The sequence below is a fragment of the Pyxicephalus adspersus genome, chromosome 4 (genome assembly GCF_032062135.1).
Source record: "Pyxicephalus adspersus chromosome 4, UCB_Pads_2.0, whole genome shotgun sequence".
NCBI classification, from domain to species: Eukaryota; Metazoa; Chordata; class Amphibia; order Anura; family Pyxicephalidae; genus Pyxicephalus; species Pyxicephalus adspersus.
The window spans coordinates 8,676,734-8,686,713 of record NC_092861.1 but is presented as its reverse complement, the minus strand read 5'-3'; the positions used below and the strand labels follow the sequence as shown (position 1 = coordinate 8,686,713).

General features: G+C 48.0%; 1 non-coding gene across 1 annotated transcript; it reads left to right on the top strand.

The window, feature by feature from the left end:
* The first annotated feature begins 8,524 nt into the window (after positions 1 to 8,524).
* Positions 8,525 to 8,711, top strand: LOC140330180 (U2 spliceosomal RNA). Its single transcript, XR_011920660.1, has one exon. It is a non-coding gene; the product is annotated as a U2 spliceosomal RNA (small nuclear RNA).
* Positions 8,712 to 9,980: the final 1,269 nt, after the last annotated feature.

Genomic DNA, 9,980 nt, shown 5'->3' with positions numbered 1-9,980 from the left:
TATATATATATATATATATATACATACATACATACATACATACATACATACATACATACATACATACATACATACATATATTCTGGATATGTTATTGTTTGGAATATTAAGTAAAACCTAATTAGGGTATTTTGTTTTACTTTTCATGTGTTTCTGCTTTGTATTTATTTGCCAAATATGGATTATTTGGCAAATATGGAGTAAACTGTTTTAAATTATTGTATCCTACTGTATTGCAATGTTATATCTGTATATGGATTATGATATTGCAATGGTTAAATATACAAAGCAAGTGGTTTATTTATGTATCAAAAGAGTTAACCACTACCTGATGTGTATGTTAGGGTTAATCATTACCTGCAGGTGTATGTATGTATCCCTGATGATGACTTTTGAGACAAAACTTTAGGAGGAGTTCCTGTCTGCCTTAGATGCCAGAACTTTCTTTTGAACAATGTGGTTACTGCTTTTACTTAATGCTAGGCATATGTCCTTTAATAATTACTTTTAATGGTTTTACACTATCTGTGGTTCCCTGTGTTTTACTATGAGGTATCAACTCATCAATTAAAGATGTGAACTGAATATGTTGGCGTTGTATAAATCCTGTTTAATAATAATACATATGTGCAGATAACACAAAGGCTTGTCAAGTGGAGTGTGGTTATCCAAGTCCTGGAACTGAACTGAGAACACAGGGTTCATAATGTAATGTGTAGTCTCATATATTTTATTTGTTTAGTCCCTGTCTTCCATGACTGCAGGTAGCAAACTGGAGCCGCAGCCCGGGGTGAGCGAATATTTACTTTGTAATCTGCTATGCAGTGATTCTGGAGTATAACAATTATATTTCTAATTCTTTTCTGAGTGCATTCAGCTTCCACTTGGATCTAAAGGACTGTGATTGTTAGATTTTCAGTAAATGTGGATACTTATGTTATTATTATGAGGATTTAATGTGTTTAATTGTCTTTCATGAGATTATTAGCACCACTTGATTATTTCCTATTTGTTTGTTTTTTTAAAGCATGTGCTGAGAAAAAAAGCCCCTCACTGATTTTAAACCTGCCTATAAGGGTTGCTTTTGGATTAATCTAGTGAAAGGGACATTCTTCCCTGATACCTGAACTTAATTTTAACTTTTTAACTGGCTTTGTATTTCAAGGGTTCCCCAATGTTTAAAAGGTCTTTTGCAGTATATTGGTGGTTAGTAGAAAGAATGATCATTGGTGTCAATAAAACTGCTCATTGTTCAAGGAAACCCTGGGGTTTTACAGACCCTTATGAGAAATGCTGGTCTATGGTACAACATATTAAGAAAGGTTGCTCTAGTTGGTAAATGAAAAGTGGTTAATAAATCTTAGTCAATAAAAGGAAGAGGTGACCTGCATTCTACATCCTCATACTTGTATGTCTGGAATTACATATGTGTCCACAAGATGGCGCCAGTGCCTAGACTTTTACAGCCTTCTCCCTAGTTTACCTTGTTACAGCAGTGATCCAGTGAGTGCTATCAGAAACAATGGGCCTGATGTATGAAAGCTCTCCAAGGCTGGAGAGGATACATTTTCATCAGTGAACCTGAAGATCTAGAAAACCTGGAATGGATCTTGTCCAGGATTTAATCACTTGCTAGCAAATAGAAATCCATTCCAGGTTTGCTGATAGTCTTGGAGAGCTTTTATAAATCAGACCCAATGCTGAATTATATTAGGTTGAATTTAGACTAAGTAATTTAAATAAATTTCATATAAACAATAAAAACGTTGGTAAATCTGTAAAATGATCTTGGAGTGAATGGGTTAAACTACTTGTGCAAATGGCTTTTATTGAACTTGAAAATAATGATCAGGGAACAAATGGCGCTGTTATGACTAGTGTTGGTCGAATATCTCACTATTGGGTTCAACAGCTTTTCGATTGAATAATGAGATATTGTTCTGGTGTAATAATGCCGAATTTCGAACACCATTAAAGTCAATGATGGGAGAATTTGGGTTATTTTTAGGAACTATTAAGGGCTCAGCCCTTCACTAGTTGTATGTGCTCTGTGATAGAGTATGTCTAGCCAAGAACACAAGGCACTAGATGTGATGAATGGGAAAACTTGTGCCCGGGGATAGCCTGCAGTCACAGCTGTGACTGCAAAGTTCCCACGGTCATGTGACACTGGGAACTGAACTGCAGATAAACTCTGCAATCCCACTACCATCCATGGGGCAGCACAGGTAATTAACCTGTAGTGCCCCAGGGATTGTACACTCTTCTGAATGATTGCAGACTCTGTTGGTATCTCTTAAGCTGCGTACACACGTGCAATTTTTGTTGTTGGAAAGGATCTTTCACGATCCTTTCCAACTACAAAGGACTACACGATGCATGAACGGTGCTGTACATACAGCACTGTTCTGCTCTATGGAGAGGGGAGACTCCGACTGTACACACGCCAGATTTTCGCCCGATATCTGGCCGATGCTGATTATCGGGCGAGAAAAATCTGACGTGTGTACGCAGCTTTACTCTGTAACACTCTTTCCAGCACAGTGAACGGAAGGGTCCCGGATATGACAGCGGAGGTTTTCGGAAGGAAGATGGTCATCGACCAAGGATTCTCCAAGGCGGAGACCCTCTCCATCCAGGCCTTCGTAAGAGGCATCTTCTATGTCACATTTGTGCCCCTACAAGTGTGCAGAAGATATTGGGAGAAAGTGAAGGCGGCAGAACCCGGATCTCCTTTCAGCAACTTTGTTGCCAACTCGCCCATTCAACGGGAGGAAAGAAGAGTCACGGTGTCTATGCGCAGCCCCCACATCCCAGGACAAGACATCGCCACGTACCTGAAGAGGTTCTGCACGGTGCTGAGAGAGCCAACCCGGATCCTGGACGCCAACGGCTTCTGGACTGGTAAGTGGACCCTCGCATGTAAGCTTAGGAGAGACCCCACCACGGGGGACCTCCTGCACTTGCCCCAGTGCATCAACCTCTGCCCATGCCCCGGAATCCTCCACTACGAGGATATGCCCCGGACCTGCAGAAGGTGCGGAGCAGAAGGCCACGTAGGTAAGGATTGCCCTGCAGTGTTCTGTAGACTGACGAGTCACAGGGCACGAGTCCAAGGACTGCCCTCGGACTAAGGTCTGTAACCTCTGCGGGGGAAAAGACCACCTATACCGGGAATACCCCAAAAGGACCAGGTCCTATGCTGGGCTATTAAAAGGCACAGGAGGCGACAACCAAGGATGTGACAACCGAGGGGGACCATCCACCAGAGGTGAGTACAGACCCCCAGATGCTCGAGGGCAGCCTCCCCCCCTACCGGTCTCTACCAGACCACCCTCCTCCAATACCAACCCCACCACCCCCCAGGACCCCACCCAGGCCACCCGGAAGGGTAAGTCAGAGGTAATGGAAGTTGTCAGTGACTTCTACCGGAACCTCTACTCGCCCAAAGAAACAGATGACGACGCTGCGAACCGGTTCCTGTCAGGTATCACCAACACCCTTGATCCTGCAGGCGCAACGTCCACGTACGCTCACCTCACTATGGAGGAGCTGACCTCGACTGTCAAATCCTTTAGGAGGGGCAGGACCCCAGTTTGCCATGGTCTCCCAGCGGAGCTCTACGTAGCGCTGTGGGATCTCGTAGGCCCGGACCTGCTCCAGCTGTATGAAGAGTTGGCGGAGGAGGGCAGAATTCCGCCATCGCTGAGGGAGGGCATGATTACGATCTTGTATAAGCGGAAGGGCGAGAAATGTGACCTAAAATACTGGTGCCCCATTTCTCTCCTCAACGTGGACTACAAGATCCTCGCCAAGGTACTGGCCAACCGGCTAAAGAAGGTTATCGGACAGATCATCCACCCAGGTCAGACCTGCGGAATCCCAGGGCGACTGATTGCGGACAGCCTCGCACTGGTTAGAGACACGGTCCACTACATCCAGAACCGCAACATCCACGCCGCCCTGGTCAGTCTTGACCAGGAGAAGGCCTTTGACCGTGTCTCCCACGGGCTCATGCTTAGAGCCCTCCGTAAGTATCCCCCTCCGTAAGTTCTGTTCATATGTTAACCTTATGTACCTTGACATTCATAGCGCGGTGCTGGTGAACGGCTGGAAGACTGACCCCTTCCCGGTCCTCTCCTGGGTCAGACAAGGCTGCCCTCTGTCACCTCTTCTTTTTGTCTGTTGTATAGAGCTCTTCGCCGAATGCATCAGACGGAACCCAGAGATCAGAGGGATCACCGCACCAGGTCCAGAGAGAAGGGAAGAGAAGTGCTCGCTTCGAAGAGGAGACGGCCATGCACGTCTTCTGGCAGTGCCCCTACGCCCAAGCCGTGTTGAACACCATGGAACAGGAACTGAGCCAATTCGTCCCGAGAACAGCCATCACATACTGCGCTATGCTGTATGGTCTGTTCCACGGCGAATTCACGGAAGAAAAAGTCGTCGAAGGAGCTTGCAGGGTTTTGAACTGTATTAGGGACGCTATCTGGTGCGCTAGGAAGCTCCTTATCCTCCGGAGGGAGAGGATGTCCATCGAGGACTGCCGCAGACTGTCCCTCAGTCTGATCAGAGACTATACCCTCATGGACCTCCCGGAGGAGGAAGAGGACGTCTGAGAAGGCCCCCCTTCCCCTCCACCCCCCCCAAGTTCCCTTCAGAAATGTTAAGTGTTGAAAAGTGTGAAGTGTGTATTTAGTTTTGTAAGAGCTCAATAAAGCTTTGGGCCTGGAAGAGCTCTTAGGGATGGTTTTCAGACTGATTTAAGGTGTAGATCAACAATCTGTTGGGGTGGTTTAGGGCACAAAGCCGTAGTATGGAGGGATGTATGTATTTATTTGCGAGTGTGTGGTGGGGGATTGTAATGTAGTGTTATGCGCTGCATCGCAATTCCATGTATGCATGAACCCTGATTGTATTGTTTTAGAAGTATGTGATTAATAAAGCAATTTATTCAATCAAATAACACTCTTTCCTGCACAGTAAAATGATACGTTTGTTACATTTTTCTCATAGTGGTTAAAGAAAAATGTAACAAATGTATCATATATGTCTGCATTATAAAAGGCTTACAGAGTAAAGCTACGTACACACTTCCAATTTTTATCGTTGGTAAACGAACGACGAAAGAATGCAGTACAATTTATGTACAGTGTTCCTAATCCTGCAGTACATTATTACACGTAAAGATGGCTCTGTGGAATTCACAGCTAATGTTCCTAGTGATGCCCAACAATATATAACTATTAATATTATTATTATTATAATACAGCTCCTTTGAGGGACAGTCGTGTCACTAACTGTCATTCAAAGGAGCTCTCAATCGACTGTCCCTATCTTAGTCATATGGCATTAATGTAGTCTCAGGTCAATTTTTAGGGAGAAGCCAATTAACCTCACTGCATGCTTTTAGGATGTGGGAGGAAACCGGAGTACTCGGAGGAAACACGGACACGGGGAGAATCTGCAAACTCCTGGCTGGAAGTCGAACCCATCGCGGCAAAGGCCGTAGTGCTAACCCCTGAGCCACCGTGATACCCACGGTAACTAACAGATGGCGCTGTTTTTTTTTTTTTCAGACGATATTTCACAATACTGCAATACAACGTATAACTAACAGATTGCGCTGCGCTTTCCACATCCATTGCATGTAATTTAGAAAATACAATAGACAACCGACAGATGGCACAATGCAGCAATACAAAAAGCAGCCGAAAGATGTAGTGAGTGATAGACAGCATCCAGTACTGGGCAGGCAGCAACAGCAAAAGGAGGAGGCATTGGGCCTTGAGACAGAGCTCGGACCACATTTGTAACTGGCATCTAGAGCTGGGTGTAGTGCATCGTCAAAGACACCCAGAAGTGTGTAATACAATTTTAGTGAATGAAGTACTAAAAGGCAGCCGCAGCAACAGCAGGAGAAGGAGGCGGAGGACCCTGAGACAAAGCCTGGACGGAATTGGTAACTGGCATCCAGCGCTGGGTGTAGTGCATCATCAATACCATCCCGAAGTGCGTATTGCAAATATTGGAAATTTGTGATTAAACGTAGAAGGGCCAGACCAAGATGTTTTGTGCGCCAGCACTGTTGCTGTAGTGCCAAAAGCGTTAGGAAGGTAGACGATATTGCTAGTTTGCATCATGAAGTGGATAACATAAATGCCAACCCTCAATCTTACAATACTTAGCTGAAAATTAGGCAAAGGCAATAGTACCTATCACTTGGGGGTTTTTCTACAGTTTGTTGGCCTCCTGGAAGCAGCAGAAATGTAAAGTAAATTGTTAGCTCGCACAATGGCAGGCATGACGCTGGCGAAGAATGCCACCCATGGATGAAAAATTTAATAGAGGCAGGTTGAGCTGCTAGAGTGTTTGGTGATAGGCAGCCACAGACTCAGCACGCGAGCAGGGTGGGATCACAGAGGCATCTTGGTTGGCCTAGTGAGTCCTTGTGTCAGTTAATCAGTCACATCTGCAGTGGGAATATGATAGTTGTTAGTAACCCACCTTTCATTCATTTTCAAAAAGGTGAGGCATTTTCCAGAGACAGTCGTGATTGGTTGTCTGTTACCACTCCGCCAGCGGCACTGAAAGTTCTTTTGAACAGAACACTGGATGGCGGGCATGTAAGAAGCTTGATGGCATACTGTGCCAACTGCAGGCAAATTTCAAGCCTGTTGACCAAAAAATAATGGCGTCACTACTGTCAGGATAGGAATCCTCCTCATAACAGCTGTCGTCAACACCACCACCGACACCCAGAAAAGAGCCAACAAAATCGTGCACTTTGCGCTTCATCCATCCTTGATGGTTATGCCCCTGCACTTCACTTGTTTGAAGTGGCCGCATCAGGTTTCGCCAGGCATCCTGATCCTGCCTTAGCCTACACTTTTGGATGTCTAGGGCCTGCTGCCACTACTGCTGCTGATGCTGCTGCCGCTACAGGAAGATATGGTGGAGGCGGTGTCTGCCTGAGCTCCCTGTGTGGAATGTGGTGCACGGAACTCCTCACAAAGCCGGTTGCATAGTATTCCGCTCAGGAGGGTCACCTTTTCTTTCTCTTGCCGCCGCTACAAGGCAGTACGGTGGAGGCGGTGTCCGCTTGAGTTCCCTGTGTGGAATGTGGTGCATGGAACTCCTCACAAAGTATTCTGTTCAGGAGGGTTACCTTTTCTTTCTTTTGAACCGTGTTGGGTAGAAACTGTGACATTTTGTCTTTGTAGCAGTGATCCAGAAGGGTTTCCAGCCAGTAATCATCCTGGTTTTTGATGCTGCAAATGCGGGGTCCCTCCTTAGGCATTGCAACATGTGGACACACATACGAAAGAGGGGTTCCCTTGGCTCATCCTCCTCCTGTCCCTTAGTAGGCGCCAAAACATCTTCCTCCTCATTACCCATCTCCTCCTCTTCAAGCTGCAGCAGTTCCTGTTGTCCCATCACCCCCACAATGCTTGGGGCGTGACAGCACAAATGCGGGTTGGACGGGTCCTGTCCAGCAGCCCAAACATGGTCTCCTTCATCATCATCATCATCATAGTCATCTTCCTCCTCCTCCATTTGAACCTCCTGATGCTGGCCAGTGTCCCTTCTTGCTTTTCCTGATGCTGGCTGTGCCCTATGGAGTGTAATGTCAGCCTCATTCTCCTGCCACAAATCTTCCTCTCCTCTCCCATCGCAACTTTCCATCAGGCTATTATCAAGCAGAAAGATGATGGGAATGACATTCTTCCAGCCTGACCGCTCGTCTTCATTTGCAGCCACTGGTCACTGGTACAATAGCTAAGTTGCTGCCTCCATGCACCACACTGACCAAGTAATGGCAGATTTGTAACTTTTGCTCACATAGACGCTGGAGCATGTGCAGGAAGCAAATTCCATCTAGTCACAGTGTCACAAATCAGTCTATGTGGTGGAAGCCTCTGTTGGGGCTGGATCTTACTAAGCGCCGCTATGGCTGCAGATGGAGCAAGCCTGTCTCAGGAAGTCATCCAGTCCTGGCTATGTGCAGAGAAACGTCTGCACCACCAGGTTCAGTACATGCGCAAAGCAGGGCACATGTGTTATACGGCCCTGTTGTCGCACAATACGGTGCCTGTGGTGAGCCGGGAGGGCAAAGAGGACAAGAGTTCTCTGGCGGTGTGTCCTTTCTCCCTGAAGGACACCCTTTTCAGCATTACCTGGCAATGTGTGTGCTTGAGGGAGCCGTAGTGGAGTGCCCGCTTAACCACAGTTTCTTCCGCTGCTGGCCTTTCAGGAGGAGTGTCGAAACGAGAGGGTTTGCCAGTAGAAGGAATGAAGAAGGAGGAGGAGAAGGGAGGAGAGGACTGGGGTGGCCCATGCTTTCCCACCACACCCCTCGGCGGGGGTACCAGGTGCTGCAATGCCTCTTGCAGACTACTGCACCACTAAGCTATGCAAGGCCACCCAGTGAGCGGTACAACATGGCACTGGCCATCAGGTCACGAAGGGGAGCTGGGTCCACAATGCTGTACGGCAGTAGCTGCAAGGCCAATAGTTGGGCTAGATCGCTTCTCGGCCTTTTGGCTAAGATCAAGTGTAGTATCTGCCTTTGCCCTTGAGGGTGTTGAAGCTTTTTAAGTTGATATGGTGGATCTTGCTTGGTCTATCCCAGCCATTTGGTCCTGGTGAGGTATCCTCTACTTAAATTCGGCTTCACCTACTTGCTGCTATTGGGTTAGAGGCTTAGCCTTTGCCAGGAACGAGCTTGCGATCTTCCCTTACCCCCCACTCTTGTGTCACTACCCCGGTAGTGGACACCAAACTGCCTTTTCAAAGGCTAAAGAGCCCGAGGAGCCAGAGAAGCCGACCATCAAGACACAGAGGAAGCCGACGCCAGAAGCCGAAGCCAAAGCCTGAAACCGAAGCCGCAGCAGAGGCCCGAGGTGTCCGAGAAGGAGGCGAAGATAGCCCCAAAGAAGATGCAAGAAAAGAAAAAGCACCTGGAGCAGGCTCAAGCCAGCTGGAGGCAAGAAGAGAGACCCTCCACCTCCGCCCCAGCAAGACCAGCCACAGCTGCATCTGCAGGAGCATAGGCCAGCGGAAAATGCCAGAACGCAGATGGGGTTCCAACCCTGGATGAAGCAGACAGTCGTCCTCCAGCTGAAGGAGGTGAATGATCGCATCCCAGACATGACTCCAGAAGGTCTTCGGGAGGAAGATGATCATCGACCAAGGTTTCTCCAAGGCCGAGACCCTCTCCATCCAGGCTTTCGTGAGAGGAATCTTCTAGGTCACATTTGTTTCCCTACAAGTGTGCAGAAGATATTGGGAGAAAGTGAAGGCGGCAGAACCCGGATCTCCTTTCGGCAACTTTGTTGCCAATTCGCCCATACAACGGGAGGAAAGGCTGGTCACGGTGTCCATGCGCAGCCCTCACATCCCCAGACAGGACATAGTCACATAACCGAAGAGGTTCTGCACGGTTCTAAGGGAGTCAACCCGGATCCTGGACGCCAACGGCTTCTGGACTGGTAAGTGGACCCTCACATGCAAGCTCAGGAGAGACGCTCAGGAGGGGACCTCCTGCACTTGCCCCAGTGCATCAATCTCGGCCCATGCCCCAGAATCCTCCACTACGAGGACATGCCCCGGACCTGCAGAAGGTGCGGAGCAGAAGGCCACGTAGGTAAGGATTGCCCTGCAATGTTCTGTAGACTCTGCTGTGCCACAGGGCACGAGTTCAAGGACTGTCCTCGGACTAAGATCTGCAACCTCTGCGGGAAAAAAGACCATCTATACTGGGAATGCCCCAAGAGGTCTAGGTCCTACGCTGGGGTATTGAGAGGCACAAGACATGGAGGCAACCACATCTGACACGACAACAGAGGGGGACCCTCCACCAGAGGTAAGCACAGACCCCCAGATGCTCAAGGGCAGCCTACCTCCCTACCTGCTCCTCCCAGACCATCCTCCTCCAACCCCAGACCCCACACCTCTCAGGACCCCACCCAGGCCACCCG